Here is a 16666-nt window from a genome sequence, read left to right as displayed (position 1 = left end):
TTTTTTTCCCCCACCACTCCAAGCAGCAGTGGGCAGCTAAGGCAGCTGGTAGGAGGCCTGGCAGCCCTATCAAATACAAGGCTCCAAGTCCTTATCACCCATAATGGGGTATGGGTGCTCAGGATGATCCAATTTAATTGTTCCCAAAGCCAAGTGGCCAAAACCAGGCTAGTGTTAATATTTGTTCTTACTTTCAAGTAGTTACACTGTTGAATGACAATTGTTTGACTGCCTTAGTAATTTAGTGAATGATTTCAGTGGCCATGTCTATTGCTTGGAGAAGGGAGACAGGCAGATCTCAGCAGACTGATGCTGACTACACTTCGAATGCTCCCTTTCTATGGCGCCTTCCTTTTCCTCCTGATATGCAGGAAGTGAAATACTTGTCATTGACAACAAAAAAAAGGGATTTAATTGATGGTCATTGAATTGATCTTAAATTTGCATTTTTAGGGAAAAACTGTGAACTGCTCTGTGGGGAAGTTCTCTTTCTGTTCATTCAGGTTTCATACTCCTGAAGCTATATAGACCAAACAATCTAGAATGTGGTATGGCTTTTCATAAATGTCTGCTGAAAAGATAAAATAGGAGTGCCACTCTGAAAGATGTAAGGGATAAAAGTTGTGTGTGCACTGAAATACAGAATATTATGCACATGTGAGTGACTGATACATGTGTCAAGTACACTATCAACCAAAAATTGTTAAAAATGTTTTCCCTTTCACACGGAAAGCTATCACTGCGTTTTTGAAAGTTGTATTGTAAAAGTGGCTGTGCCTAAAACAGTGATTTAAAACATTTGTTTTGTTTCTGGTACGTCTGCCTCTGTAGTTTAATCTCAGTTAGAGTTTTAAATGCAGGGCCCGTAGCTCAGTGGTAGAACATGCATAGGGTTGCCAGCTCTGGACTGGGAGATTCTGGGAGGTCTGAGGGGTGGAGCCTGCAAAGGGCGGGGTTGGGGAGGGGAGGGACCTCAGCAGGGCATCATGCCGTAAAGTCCATCCTCCAAAGCAGCCATTTTCTCCAGGGGAACTGATCGCTGTTGTTTGGAGATCAGTTATTATGCCAGGAGACCTCCGGGCCCCACCTAGAGATTGGCAACCTTGACTTCTCATGCAGAAGTTTCTGGCATCTCCAGTAAGAACACAGCTAGAAATAGCGCCTGAGGTCTTGGAGACCCTCTGCCAGATTTCATGGCACACTTAGTAAATAACACCCCATTAAACCTCTATTAAAAAGATCTGACTTTTTTTCTCCAGGCAGTTGGCAACTCCCATTAGGTTTGCATTGTACACGGACTAATGGGCCTGCCTCCGTTTGAAGCAGCTTCATATGTTCAAGCATTCAGTTCTGTTTTGTGTTAATGTAGCAAAATGATGAGATTAGCACCCTAATTTTGTTTTTTATTACAATTGGGTTGTTTTTTTCCATTCATACTCGAAAATCAATTTTGGAGGGAACTAATTTTCCTCTTTCTCATTTTCTAATGGCACCATGCTAGTAAAATTGTGTTGTAGACGTGCTTTGATTTGAGTTGCTGACAGAGAACTCAGGTGATGCAGACAGGGTAGACCTCAGAAGCAAAGCACAACAGAATGGTGGTTATTGTCAATGGTGGACTCTAAAGCAAAATGGCTCAGCAAGGTTGCTGGATGAAAAAAGTTATTTCCTTTTAATATTTTTTATTTGATCCTGAATCTACTTTGAGGTAACCCAGTCATGAGAATGTGCCATAGCTGTAATGGTAGAAAACAGTAGTGTGTGCTACAGGAGGTAAAGCAGACTCTTACTCTTGGCTAATGAATGCAGAGATGTGCCTCTTTGAACCTCTTGCCAGCTAAAGCCCTTGAAGCTATTTAAACTGATCTGAAACAGCACAGGGTTTTTACTAGTACTCTAGAAGAGCTGCAAAAACCTTTGGGATTCTGCCTGCCCCTCTACTGTTGCCTTACCATCACAGAAACCTCTGTACAACATACATGTTTCGAGCACAGCGGTAGCATTGGTGCTGCTTGCAACCAATGTTCCCTCTAAGCTATGGAGTCTTGTGAGCAAAAATTCTACTTTGTGAGCTACTGGCATTAAAGTTGTGAGCGAGCAATTTGGCTACTGCATAAATTAGTTTGCTCTGGCGCCACCCTTCCTGAGCTAAGACAAAAATGTGTGAGCTGGAGGCTAAAAAACTGTGAGCTAGCTCACACTAACTCAGCTTAGAGTGAACACTGCTTGCAACACTGATGCTTCTACGTGAGTCTATATGTTGTCTTGATAGCCCTGTGGCCTAAATGATTGGCTCACAAGAAAGCATTGTGCTAATGAAACAGTAAGTAGAAAATCGAAAATGAGTGTAATGGATAGTTGAAATGAGCTCTTACTCATGAAAACTTGTGCTGGAATAAATTTTGTTAATCTTCAAGGTGCGTACTGGACTTCTGTTTTCATTTGATGCAGCAGACTTAACACAGCTAGAAAGACAGTCCTGTTATTTCTTTGGATGACACTAAATGGTTTTTTACATGATATTTTCTATGAGTCCTTATAACTGTATATATGCATTTTGATTACAGATACGGACCCACGTGTATTAGAGAAACAAGAACTACAACAGCCAACGTATGTTGCTCTCAGTTACATTAATAGGTGAGTCATTTTTGCATATAGATATAAACCTCTGTGGCCTTTGAGATGTATTGCCATGAATTCTGAAATGTGTAGACTACCAAAAATTACAAGGAAATGTGGAAATTATAGCATTATTGCTCCTAAAAGAGGTGGGTAGTTTATAAAAACAGTTTCCCTTAATATTTTTATTCACTACTGTTGTTTTTGTGAGATGAAAGCAAACTGGGGGAGATGCTGCTAATGGTTTTACTGCAATGCAGCCTTTCTGAGTGATAAACTGGGCCATAATTTGAACTAAATACAGTGGTGGTTGATTGGTGTTTTTTAAAAAAATTGCATTAATTTTGAGCAGAAGACAATTAGATACAGTAATATTTCTAAGATGGTCCTGGCTATTGTTCAATAGCTTCCTGAAAGCGTCGCATCATAAGAAAAGCCCTTCTGGATCACAGTGGGGATCCAATTAACCTGACATTCTCTTTACCGCTATGGGCTGCCACATGCCACTGAGAAGCCTACAGGCAGACCTCCCTTACTGTACGTCCCAACACCTATATTTTGAGGTATATTGCCTCTGAATGTGGAAAATCTGTTTAGTTCTATTGAGAACTTGTCTAGCCCTGTTGAACAGCCATCTAATCTAGTAACCACCCCCAGAACCTACTGCCAGACGATTTCATTGGGTGACCCTGAGTCCTACTATTAGAAGAGAGGGAGAACATCTCTCCAGATAATCCTTAACTAGTCTAGTGCATTGGCCAGTTCTTGTTTCTAGTACTACATACAGTTGGACCCAAGGATTCTCTTCTGGTTAGCAGAAAGGAGGAGTTCTTGGACCCAATCTATAGTGGTCACAAGCACAATCCAGAAAGCTCTTTAAGGCTTGCATAAAAGTTTTATGCCTAGTGATTCTTTTCATTTTGGATAGCAGCTCTCCCCCATTACCCATTGCAAACTGCTTTTGAAACACCACTGAATTTCAAATATTATGTCTTGCTAGACAATACATCCAAAGCCCCAGGTGCCATGCTAAAAATGAGTAGGTTCATGTTACAGACCTATCTTGTGTATATTACCCATTAGAGCCACAGTAAATGATAGTTTCTCCTTTAGTTTTACACTCTGTGCTTCAGGGCACTGGGGCAATTGGGTAACCCTGTGGTATATTTTTTGCCAAATCTGAGAGTGCTTAGTGCCTGATTTACACAAGAGTTTTCTTCTCACAAGCTGTCCTAAAAATCCCTGATAATGCACCTGCATTGATCAGTCTGTGATCCTAAGCAATCATAGATATATCTAGCATGAGTCCTTGGGCACTTTCTCAGCCACTGCGATCCCAGGTTATGCTGCAAGTTGTATTCATGATTGTCCAGTATGTATGAGATTGTGGGTCTGGAGGAATCTGGGACCATTCACACTTAAAAAAAATCCATATGGGCTAGACATGAGGCTAGAAGACATCACAATAAATTGCTGTTTATATTTATCTGTTTTTAAATGTGTATGCTATTTTTTGTACACTCAGAGTAATTTATACACTAGGATTTGATCAAAACATAGTTAGTGGTGATATTTGAATGCAGTCAGTCTAATAAACCAGGATTTAAACTAGGGCTTGTAGAGTGCTTTTTAACCATGATTTGAACCAGTCATAGTTTGCTGTGAATTCACTAGTGACAGTTTGTTGAGTGGAACCTCTCCTTGCAAGCTGTATGAACACAGAGACAGCCGTATAGGGAGAATACCTTCCCAAGTGGGAGGCAGAGAGAAAGCAAGAAGCAGATAAACTGGGATTTAGACTGGGATTTGTTACGTATGTCTTGTAGATAAACCAGAATGTGTTGCAAAAAACATGTCTGAATGCAGCTTACAGCTTTTATCTTCATCTCTCATTAATAACCATGAGCCACCTGGGCAAACCAAGAAAGTCCGATTGGCTAGCTGAACCTGTAGACACAATTATCCTCCAATCACAAATTGCCCTCTCAATTTTCTCTGCAGCTTCCATTGGCTACTGATGTATGTACATGCATGCAGAATACACATGGTGGTCCTGTTCAGACAACATGGCCACCATATATATTGAGAGCAGCACATTCGCAATACACAGGGTTGCCAGCCTCCCAGTACATAAAGTCTGAGAACGGATTTTGTATAGTGAGGTTTGGAGGGGGCATTCAAGCACAAAGTTTGAAAGCAGGTACAATTCTAGAACATGGTTTGTCTATTGATTCTTGTGATCTGTGTACACCAGACTCAAATGAGGTTCCACAGAGTCATGTGACTATATGCTGGAAGAAATTTGTAAATTTTAATATTCAGGGTTGTCAAGTGTTTTCATTATAGGTTGTTAGTACTTTCCCTCTTCCCGATGATAAAGTACAATACTCTCCCATTTATCCCAGAAAGGAAATTCATATCCCTCCCCCTCTCAAAGCATTGCTATTCATGCAGGGTACATGCAGATGCTTCCACTAGCTGCTGGAGTGAATATTTGTGACAAAGCACAGAAGTAGCTGGATCAAAGTCACATGTCACTTGGCAGATTATTTAGGGGGGGGGGCTGATGTTATTTTATGTCGGCATTGGCCAACTGGGATCATGTGTTACTGTTCATATAGTCATATCTTTATACCCCCTACTCAGATTTGCTTTAGAGAGGGAACAACACAAACCTTAGATGGTAATGCAAACAACATGCACAGAAATGAATTCATTTGAGTATCAGAGGAATAGCTTGTTGTTTGTTTGGAAGAATTTATGCAGCTGGCCAAAATTTTATTATTTTCTTTTAATCATTTTTATTGTCAGTTAATAATAGAATGTTCAAATAAAACATATTAAATTAATTAAATGAAATAACGAAGTGCATGGATATACATTATTGTTAAACCTATTCTCCCAGCAAACTATAAAGAAATCTTATAAATGAAATATGAGGCATTTTTTTCTTTTGAACAACAAAACCATTCTTACCAACATTCTCTATGCTGGAAACAGATAAGATGCAAAGAAGCTTTTTATATGCATTATAAGATGAAAAGGGCATATATGTATTAGAGGAAAATCCCTACTCTGGGTTGGATCTGAAAGCGCTATTCTACCACCCTTATGGCGCTCCCATTTGCACAGGAAGGAAAGACAATTTCCCGTGGCAGATTCGCACTTTGTCCACCACCCCCAGGCTTTCCTGAAGGTCCCTTGATCCCCAGGAGTAGAAGCGGACTCACTGGGTTGTAGCAGGAGGGGGAATTAGGGAAGTCCCACTTTACCCACTTTCCTCCACTGGTGGTGGTTTGGGTCCAACTTAACAATCTAAACTTAGAGCCTGACTTCCATTCATAACAATTCCCTACAGATAGAAAACCATTATGGCAGAGAGAACCCCTGACTTAGAACACTTTCCCTTGGCTTCTTGTTTTCTATATGGTAGCAATTTTTATGTGGAAGAACATTCCATCTTTTACACTGCACTAGTAAGAGCACAAAATCAATTCAAATCTCACAGGAAAACAGAAATTTGCTATTAGAAATAAGCTAGATGACTACATAGCACAGAGGTAAGCAGGGGTCATTTCGTAGAAAAAGAGGTGCAGGAGCTCATTAGCTGACATCGCCGGAAGTGTGTCAGAAGGCAACACCCACCACTCAGGCACCACTGGACTGTTTTGGATTGCTAGCTATTTGGGGGGGGGGCATGCAGATCTGCCCTCACAGAGGAGGGAGAGCGGGTACCTGAAGGCGAGCTGGGGGGGCTCTGCAACTTACCTGGCTGCTTCTTGCTTCCTGTGACCTGACTGAGGGCTGCTGGGAGCAGGGGGCAGGGTTTATTGCATGTGCCCGCCCCCTGGGCTCCTTACTGCCGGAGCTCCGCTCCTGTGCACTCCTGCAGGAAATGACCCCTGGAGGTAAGCTATTTTCATTAAAATCTGTTTAAACTCTTTAAAGAATCTATTGACTGTCCAAATGATCAACATCAAAAAATGTACAAGATTTTGATACCTAAAAATTCAAGGCGGACTAGTTAATCATATGCAATTCCTTTACCAGCCTCCTCATTTGAGGAGAGGAAATGATACTTTAAGAAGGGATCAGTAGTCTAATCCAATGTATGTTTATTTAAAAGTAAATCCTGCAAAACTTACTCAAAAGTAAATCCTGCAAAACTTACTCAAAAGTAAGTGTGGATAGGATTGCAGCTTGAGTTGGTGAGGAAGTGTTGCTACAGTTTAGTGATAGTGCCAGCTCTTCCTGTGATGAGAATTTTCTGGAAATTTGGGAGTGGAGCCTGGGGAGAGTGGAGTTTGGGGAGGGGAGGGAGCTCAGCAGAGATGTGTGATAGAGTCTGTCCTCCAAAGAAGGGGAGGGGGTTGGAGCCAAAACTTCAGAGAATCCCCCCCCTCGGCTACTCTCCTCACCCCCCCTCCTCCCACAACTTCACTTTTATGAAACGTGGGGCTCGCTCTCCTGAGCCCAGGCAGCATCTTCCTCCCCCGAAAGCAAGGCAAGGCTGGTGTTGAACATTCAACGCTGGGAGTAGAGAATAGGAAGAGAGAGGGCGCGGGGGGGGGGAGGGAGAGGCGGTGGTGTTTCCCGTGCTGGTCCTTCCAGGCTGCTCCACTTCTCTCAATTATCTCTTAAAACTCCACCATCGGGCCTGCAAGAGGAAGTGGAGGGCCTTCCTCGTGTTCTCCGTGACTCAAATCTGATGTTTTTTCAATTTTTATTTGGTGTGCATTGGAAGAGGGGTAGTCTTATACGGCGAGTATATCCCAAACTCTATATTTTAACTGGAAACGTTGGGGGTCGTCTTATACGCCCAGTCGTCTTATACGCCGGAAAATACGGTATGTTTACTAGCACCTATGATTTTACATGTTGTGATTTTACTCAAATCTCATGTTTTAATAATTCCTCGCTGTATATATACATTCACACACACACACACACACACACACACATACATATATACTGTAAGCCGCCTTAAGCCTGCCCTGGCAGGGAGGGCGGGATACAAATTAAACAAATGAAATAAAAAATAAAATAATCTGCCCTGGTCAGCAGTTCTACACCCAGGAGGCAGAGAAAACCCCCCCCTGAAAATATAATGACTGGATAGGGACACTCTTTTCTTTGCTTTTAAGCCTCATATAATTCTTTATACTGCTCATGAGAGTCAGTGTAAGGTACAGATTAAATTCTTGAATTCCCACTGTGCCATGAAATTCACTATTTAAAAAAACAATTGCCCCCCGGAGGGGATTTTTATTGCATTTTCTATAAACTACAAACTACAACAAAAAAATAGGGAGGGAACATCTACATCGATGGAGAAAGGAAAGAAAACCACTACTAACTAAAGCCCAAAGTATAGGAGATCATTACATCATCTTATATAAGTGTTAGTCTAAAATGCTTACATTACATTGAACATAGTCAGTTAAGCTAAAATATTTATCTTTTTATCCATTTTAACTGTTTAAAGACACCCCCAAAAGCATCATTTATATCACATGCTTTAAGGCACCATTCAGAGTCCTTCAGCCTTCACTTTGCTTTATCTTTTCTAATCCTCAATCGGTATTCTCATTTAGGGGCAGCCGCCCCCTTTTCTGAAGCAGAATCCTCGTCGGAAGGCACAGAGTCCAGTTCACCACTAGATTTGCTGTCATCTCTTCTTTAGCGTCCTCAGCTGGTTCTCTCAATTGCAATCTCAGGAACTCACGTGCTTTGGAAACAGAGTCAATTTCTTCTTTTTTGTCCTGCAGTTTGAAAATGACACCTTCGAGGGTTAACCATCTGTAGGAAATGCTGTTTGTTGGTTAAAAAAAAAAGGATTAAGTCTTTGTACTTCTTCATCCTTATCTCAAATGGGATGTCTTTTAAAATCCTGATGGTGTTGCCTCCAATTTTCAGGGGTTTTCCTGTAGTTGCTTTCAGGATAGAGTCCCTCACGTGTCTCTTCGAGAATCTAACCACTATCTCCCCAGACAGATTATTTTTCTTGATGTAAACGGAACAGGCCCTATAGACCACATCAATTTCACTTATAAGGTATTCCGCTTTTAAATCTGTAACTGGAGCTAATGCATCACTCAAAAGTTGTTTTAGATTCTCGTCTTTTACTTCAGGGACCCCTTGGAACGGAGGACCAGGTTAGCTTTCTCTATTTGCAGTTGTAAACATTGAGATTCATCTGAAGCTTGCTTCCTTTCCAGCATTTGCACCTTTTTCTTAACTTTTTTAGAGTTGGCATCTATTTCCTTTACTTTCTCAGCTGTTTGCTCTGTCTTTTTTGTAGTTTCAAACAGTTGGAGCTGCTGAGTTGCAAAGTTCTGATTTAGAGTTGTCAGCTGCTGATTGATGCTAGTCATCTGGTCCAGTAAAGGGCGCAAAGAGTCTGCCAAAAGTTTAGAGAACTCAGTGGTCTCTTCTGGTGGGGGTTCATGCTCCCTGGTGGTTTCACTTTTGATTGTTTGTCTCTCTCCGCTTTTTTCCACTCCATTTTTATGGATTGTTTACTTTTGTCAAAACTTGCTAAAGTCTCTGAAAGTCACCCAATGCCTATCCGCGCTCTGGTAAGGTTCTTAAAACAGATTTCAACACTTTTAATTCCATCCCCCCCTTGCTAAATCGCTTTTTAGTTCATGCGTATGGGAGGGCCCCCTCCCCCACTCGCTTTTCTCGCTGTTCTCGGGGGGGGGGACTTTCTTTTTAAGTTGCCGGTGTTTTGCTTTCACTTGACTCACTGTTAGTTGTTGGTCATAAGACCTCGCTTGAAATGCGTTTTAAGTGCTCGATCTCTGATGCTTGTCCCGGTCAGCAGCTCTAGTTGCATTTGGACGCATGGCGGCTGGACCATCGGGGTGGAAGAGCACCTCAATTCCCTAGCATCGCACTGGTGAAGAGGCCACCCTTCAAAAGCCCCATGGCTAGGAGCCTTTCACAAAGGCTCCAGGGGGGTAGCGAACAATCGCCCCCCCTCCTAACCGCTAGCGCATGGATTGTACCCCCAGGAGGTCCGGGAGGTACGTCTGCCAGCGTGTCGTCATAAACCGGAGGTCGAAATTCACTATTGAAGTCAGTGAGCTCAGAACGGTATAATTCTGATTAGTATTGCATTTTAACATGGGAATGTATGTATGCTGCCCTGAGTGTACTGAAGGACAAGTGGAATAAAATGTACCAGACAGAAAGACATATAATGCTCTGTGATAACATTTTAGCTATATTTATCTGCACAGTAGGGTTGCATTTCATTCCCCACCTTTTGAGCTGCTCTAAATCAGATTTTGGGGATCTGAAAAAGGCCTATTCCACACAGGTGTTTTCCCTTGCTTTCACCATGCATGTCTGTCAGCTTTGCATTGCATTTTCCTCCCTTCAGCGTTCCATTTGCTTCCTGGTCATTGTTTCCCTGGGTTTTCTGGGAGTGCCTTTGTGCCACTTTTCCCCTTGTTTCACTTCCAAGCCAAAGGTAATTAAAAAGCATACAGATTCCCTCGTATTCCCCTCCTGTCCTTTTGCTGCCCCTCAAAGGTCATTCCCCTGCCCACATGGAGGTCATTCTGCCCACTCTGCACCTTCTGCCATCCTCCCCGCATCAACAGTGTACAAGCTCCATTGATTAGTTTTTCCCTCGTTGTTTCAATTTTTCAATTTGTTTTACAATCAGAATGAGTCTAGCAATATGAGACTATAGCTGAATTTTTAAAAATAAAGTGTGGGGGGAGTTTAAAAGGTGCTGTGCAAGGTTTAGTTCCCTGCGGGTATTGACTTGAAAGGTGGATTGGAGAGGAGGCAGCATCCCCAGTGCAAAAAAAAAAAAAGATTTCTGTGCTACATGCAAACAAAATAAAGAGGGGGATCATCAGCACAGAATGAGATTGACATGAGATATAAAGAGAGGGAGAAATTGGGATGGGAATCCTGAAGCTTTGAAAAAAAATTGCTGGACTCTACTGCATAGCTGCAATAGGGCAATTGTGTAAAGAATTTTTTAAAAAAATCTTTGGACATTCCCACCCCAATTTAGAAAAGTGTTTTTTTTTAAAATTGTAGCTGCAGAATGAATACATCATAGGAAAAAGCCGCCCTGAGCTGGCCTTGGCTGGGAGGGTGGGGTATAAATTAATTAAATAAATAAATAAATAGAATGGTGCATAAGGCAGGCACAGAATCCGAAGTCAAACTTAAAGGCTTACTGCTTGGAAAATCTGCAGTAAGCTGTGCATGCTTAATAGGCCTATGTTAAATAAGAACAGTGAATTGGATATAGTTTCCAGGCAACAGCCTGGTATGTGAGTATAGAACAATGTATCTGGTATGTGAATATAGAACAATGAGACAGAGTCGTGTAATAACTTTGTTCTAACGGGCACTAAAATATATTTGCTAAGAAAAACCCCATTCAGTCCTGTGCCTGAAAGCTCATGAATGAGAACTATAAACTAGTGTGTGCCAGACTAGGCCATCACAGTAACCAGTCAGTTCCACCTGAAGTGACTTGAGACAGAGCAAGATCCCTACTCTGCTTAAGGAACCTCGAAACCCTCTCTGACTCAAGTAGCCATTAAAAGGATTTTTTTCACTTATGCTTCTCCCCCTCCCCTTCTTCCTCCGAAATTCTGGGATCCCTGACTGGCTGTTGCTGGCTTTCTCTCCAAATCATCAGGGGAAAGGGAGACTGGCAGTTATGGACTTGGCTATGTCCATCACACTCTCATACCCTGTGTTCTTTCCTATACAGGAACCAGGATGTGTACACATTGGTGGTTTCTACATGGGGACTGGCTTGTGTTGTTTCCCCCTTGTTGCTATGGCTGCCAGTACAGCACAGCAGTAGTAGGGCTGCCACATGGCAGGTTTCCCTGCATTTTCCTGTCCCAGTTCCCACCATTCCCACTCCTCTGGGCCACTAGTGTTTTTGCATTTTTTAAAAAATCAGCAATTGAATACTATATATCAATGTAATATTATAATAATATGTATAACAGATTCTCTGAATTGTCAACTTTCTTTTAAAAAAAACAAGTCTCTAGCCCCTTTCAATGCAGATATGCCTTTCCCATAGGGGTGCTCGGTTGCCCACTTCAGCAGGAGACCCGCCACCACCTGCTGGCTGTTCCCACCACTGCTCAGCTGGGTAGCAGAAGAAAAATGGGGCAGGGGCAGTGTTCCCTCTAAGCTGAGTTAGTGCGAGCTAGCTTAGAGTTTTTTTTGCCTCCGGGTCACACATTTTTGTCTTAGCTCAGGAAGGATGGCTCCAGAGCAAACTAATTTATGTAGTAGCCAAATCGCTCACTCACAACTTTAATGCCAGTAGCGCTCAAAGTAGAATTTTTGCTCACAAGACTCCACAGCTTAGAGGGAGCACTGGACAGGGGTGGGGAGAATAGAAAATGCAACATCAATTCTGGTACAACTGGTAGTGATGTTCTCACATTGCTGGCGACACTGTAGCACTTGGCCAACACTATATGGTTAAGCCACACAGGTTTGGTCTGTCATGCTGGAAGTGATGTAATTGTGCAACCAGTACATCACCAGTGAGGGCCTCCACTTTACTAGTTAGTCTCCCACGCATTGCTAGCCTTGTGCTGGCAACCCTACTTGTCCATTATATCTCCACCAAGGAAGGAACTAGAGACTTCCTTTGTCCACAATGAAAGCTGGAAATTCAGAGAATCCGTTACACATATGGTTATAGCATTATATTAATACTAGGAGTAATGCCCGTTGTGGGAAGAAATACGACGAGATCTAGAAGGAAGCTCCAGATGAGTGTCCCGACTGTGGCTGGTGGGGCAGCAGAGGGAAGCGGAAAATGGTGGGAGGCAAGCCATGTTTCTTTCCTTCTGCTTAGCTATAAGGCAGGGCTGTCTCAAGTCATTTTGCTGCCCCAAGTGGGTAGAATGGGGGAACCCACAGCCAACAATGAAGTGCACGCATTCAGGAACGGTAATACTTTTATTGCAGAGCTATAGATGCAGTAACATAAGCACTGTTAAGAATGGTGGCGGCCCCTCGGGCCTAATAGGATATAGGGTATTCGTATGCACCCCCTCCATAGCACTGGCCAATTAGGCACCCTCCCGCGTGCGGGATAAAGCTGGGAGACCGTTAGGTAGCTAAAGCTGAGAGCCAACACTCTCCCACGGCATCTAGGAAAAACCCAGACGATACAACTCCCTCCTGCACATCTGTATAGATAAGCATTTTGGTGCAGAGCAGAAAAAGCACAGAAAGGAATGCAGTAGCAATTAACCAGACACAGACTGAACTCCCCAACCCCCATGGCAGCGTAGCTGACAGACAGCCTCATGGTAACAGATATGGTTCTCTCCACCTCTGACTTGTTTTTTGAGGGGGAGGGGGGTGTTATGCAGTGGCAGCTAAGGTAGAAAAGCACCTCCTCCTGTGCCATGTTTTCTGGGTTCCAAGGGTCTGGAAAGTAGTTCCATAGCTGATTACACGGTTGCCAACTCTGGGTTGGGAAATACCTGTAGATTTGAGGGGTAGAGCCTGGGGAGGGCAGGATTTGTGGTGGGGAGGGACCTCAGTAGGGTATAATACCATAGAATCCACTGCCCAAAGCAGCCATTGTCTCCAGGAGAACTGATCTTGGTCATCTGGACATCAGTTTTAATAGCTGGAGATCTCCAGGTGCTGCCTGGAGGTTGGCTTATGTTAATTTGGGGCTATGCAGTCACAGCTAAGGTAGAAAAGCACCTCCTCCTGTGCCACATTTTCTGGAGTTCCAAGGGTCTGGAAAATGGTTCCATAGCCAATTACACAGCTGCCAACTCTGGGTTGGAAAATACCTGTAGATTTGAGGGGTAGAGCCTAGGGAGGGCAAGATTTTGGGTGGGGAGGGACCTCAGCAGGGTATAATGCCATAGAATCTACTGCCCAAAGCAGCCATTGTCTCCAAGAGAACTGATCTGGGTCATCTTGACTTCAGTTTTAATAGCTGAAGCCCTGACTGCTACATCACATTGGCTGTCATACAGGGGCCATCTCAGCAGGATATAAGGACACAGAGTCCACCATTTTCTCCAGGGGAACTGATCTCTGCCATCTGGAAAGCAGTTGTAATTCTGAGTGATCTTTAGCCTTCACCTGGAGATTTGCAACCATGGTTTCCCCCAACAGACACTAAGGGGGATTTAATTTTACCTCAGAACATCAACAGCAAACTGTTTAGAATGTTAGAGGGAAAGGCCAGTGAGGCCGCATATGCAAATGACCTCTGTGTTCCGAGGCAAAGGCGAATCAGACCACATATGCAAATGACCTCTGTGTTCTGACTGGTTGTGGGGGGGAGAGGAACAGCAAACTGTTTAGAATGTTGGAGGCAGGACTCAGGCAAAGCAGCCAGTGGATAGGGAGACCCTCTGAATGACAGATCAGAGAGCGAACTGATTTTGGAGCGTGTTGGAATGTTCAGGGGAATCCATGACCAAAATAGAATTACATATACCGGAGGATAACAATAGTCAACAGCTAATATTAAAAAGTAGTGAGGACAAAATGTCTGCCACATGGACAATGTCAAAGAAAATGACATTAAATTAAAATGCATTAAATCATGTTTGAGGAAGATTGAGGAAAGGTTGGGAAAACACTGAGAAGTGTGTACGGTTGCCAGATCTTTCTTAGTCCCTGGTGGTGGACTTTGGGGGGCATTTCTGGACATGGCGGGGATGTCCCCAATACAATGATGTCACACAGAAGTTACATCATCATGTTGGGGACCGGCGCTCCCCCCAGCACCTGTACTCCAAGAAGCGAATTCACTACTTGGGGTTCAGGCACACCTCCTGCTTCTTGCTCAAAGCATTTAAATGGACACTTTAAATGCTTTGAGCAAGAAGCAGGGGCCATGCATGCCTGCACTCCAAGTGGTGAATTCGCCACTTGGGGTTCAGGCGTGCAGCCAACAGCTTCCCCTATCTCTCCCCTCCTGCAAGATTTAAAGGGCCCTCCAGCTTGTTGGTGGGCCATGTGCTCCCACCAATCAGCTGGAGGGCCCTTTAAATTTTGCAGCGGGGAGGGAGAGGGGTGGCCACTGGTGATCGCTGTTGAGGTTGGGGTTTAGGGATGGGGCTTCCCCCTCCCCTGCCCCTACTTGGGGACTGGCATGCCTAGAAGTGTGCCAATCCACCGTAAGGTTGGGAGGGGGACCTTCCCAACAGCAGTGAACAAAGAGCAGATAACCTTTGCAGAAATGACCATGGATGTCTTGTGTTACTAATATAAGGATGGAATATCATGTAGTCCTACTAAAAGATCTTCCAGTACCAACTGTTAATATTGTTGCATTGTCAACATGGTGGATATATTGCTGTTAGTTGCTGAATATAACAATGGGGTGCTTAAGGCAAATGCTGTTTCCACATATTTCAGTAGGTGCAAAATAACTTTTCAGAAAAAAGATTTTTTTATCTTTTTTGTTGAGACCAGGAAACTTTGCAGTTAAATCCATTCCAAACCTTTTTTGCAAGCTCAGCTACTGTAGTTAACCGGCATAGTTTCTACTAACCTATTCCCTATACCAAAAGTATACGCTGTTAGATGTCAACCTGTCTCTGTTTTAAATGGTAACTTTATGCTTAAAAGCTCAGCAAAATGATTGAAATTGATTGTCCTTGGCATTCTAGTAATAAAAAAATGGATTTGTTGGTTCCACAAACTTGTAATTTATCAAGAAAAAGGCATTTATAGGCTTGAACATATGGAACATATAAACAGGACTAAAATTAGGCCATGTAAACTTCAGAAATAATAATCTGAATAAATATCAGAGCAAGCTTGTGGCCTTGCCCCATTTTTCACCTATTGCATTCTACATTTTACTAGCACAGAAAGGGGTGATGTAGACCCCTTTAAATTATTATTCATTCTTAGTTTGGGATTTGGGAATGGATAGTTACAGTTGTTGGGTAAATAAGGTAAGGAGTCTAGAGTTGTTAATCAAAACAAAGTTCTTTATCTAAATCTATTAGGAAGGGGGGAAGCAGGAAAGTTCTAATAAAATAACAAAGTCCTAAACTACATATGTATACAGCAAAGTAGGCTAATACATACCACAAGTCTCTAAGAGGAAAAAGTAAAAGCCTAGGGGGAGGCTGCTGAGCAAGGAAGAAGCTCAAGCTCATTAACCAACCCAAACACTGGTAAATTAAAGCCATCCAATCAGTTTCTCAAACACACCAATTAACATACAGGATTGGCTGTGAGCCAGGTTGCATTTCTTTTCTTTCTTTCTTTGCTCCCCAATGGGGAATTTTTTATTGCATTTTTTATTAAAACTACAAACTATAACAGAAATAAGGGAGGGGACTACATTTAGGGGGATAAAGAAAAGATACCCACTACTGACTAAAAACCCAAGAGAGGAGATCTTCTAATCAGCTTGAATACACGGTTATCTTAATAATATTAATCTCATTACAAACTGAGTCACATATTCTAACTTTTCCCACATTTTAAATTTAACTGATATAAGGAAATACCCCAAAGCCTCTCAATTCAAAAATTTTCAAAGGCACAATTCAGAGTCCTTTAGCCTTCACTTTTTCTTGTCCAGTCTCTTCCGCAACTTATAAGGACTTTTAGGAGCTGCTGCCCCTTTCTCTGACAGAGAGTCCTCTCCGGAAGAACCCGAGTCCAGCTCGCCACTGGACTTGCTGTCCCCTTTTTCTTCCTCCTCTGGCCCTCCCAGCTGGACACTTAAAAATTCTCTCGCTTTCAGAACAGAGTCAATCTTTTCTTTTTTATCCTTAATTTTGAAGGTGACACCTTCTGGAATTAGCCATTTATATCCCAGGGCCCCAGTGACAGAGATGAAGGCGGAATTTTTGCTAAGCGAAATGGATGTGGCCTATAGGTCATATTCAGGATACATAAAGAAAAATAATCTGCCTGGGGAAAATGTTGTAAGATTCTCGAAGAGGCATGTAAGGGATGCAATCCTGAAAGCAGTATCTGGAGCACCCCTGAGAGCTGGGGAGAGTGTTATCAGAGTACTGAAGGATATTCC

General features: G+C 42.8%; 1 protein-coding gene across 1 annotated transcript in view; it reads left to right on the top strand.

The window, feature by feature from the left end:
• The first annotated feature begins 2572 nt into the window (after positions 1-2572).
• The window catches only part of JAZF1 (JAZF zinc finger 1), a 73520-nt gene continuing 59426 nt past the window's right edge, over positions 2573-16666 (top strand). Inside the window, exon 1 of the mRNA XM_015405793.1 lies at positions 2573-2640. The gene's annotated coding sequence lies outside the window, so the exon portion shown is untranslated. The remainder of the gene's footprint in view (positions 2641-16666) is intronic.

The sequence above is a fragment of the Gekko japonicus genome, unplaced genomic scaffold (genome assembly GCF_001447785.1).
Source record: "Gekko japonicus isolate JY-2015 unplaced genomic scaffold, Gekko_japonicus_V1.1 scaffold126, whole genome shotgun sequence".
NCBI classification, from domain to species: Eukaryota; Metazoa; Chordata; class Lepidosauria; order Squamata; family Gekkonidae; genus Gekko; species Gekko japonicus.
This window is presented reverse-complemented; position numbering and strand designations above follow the sequence as displayed.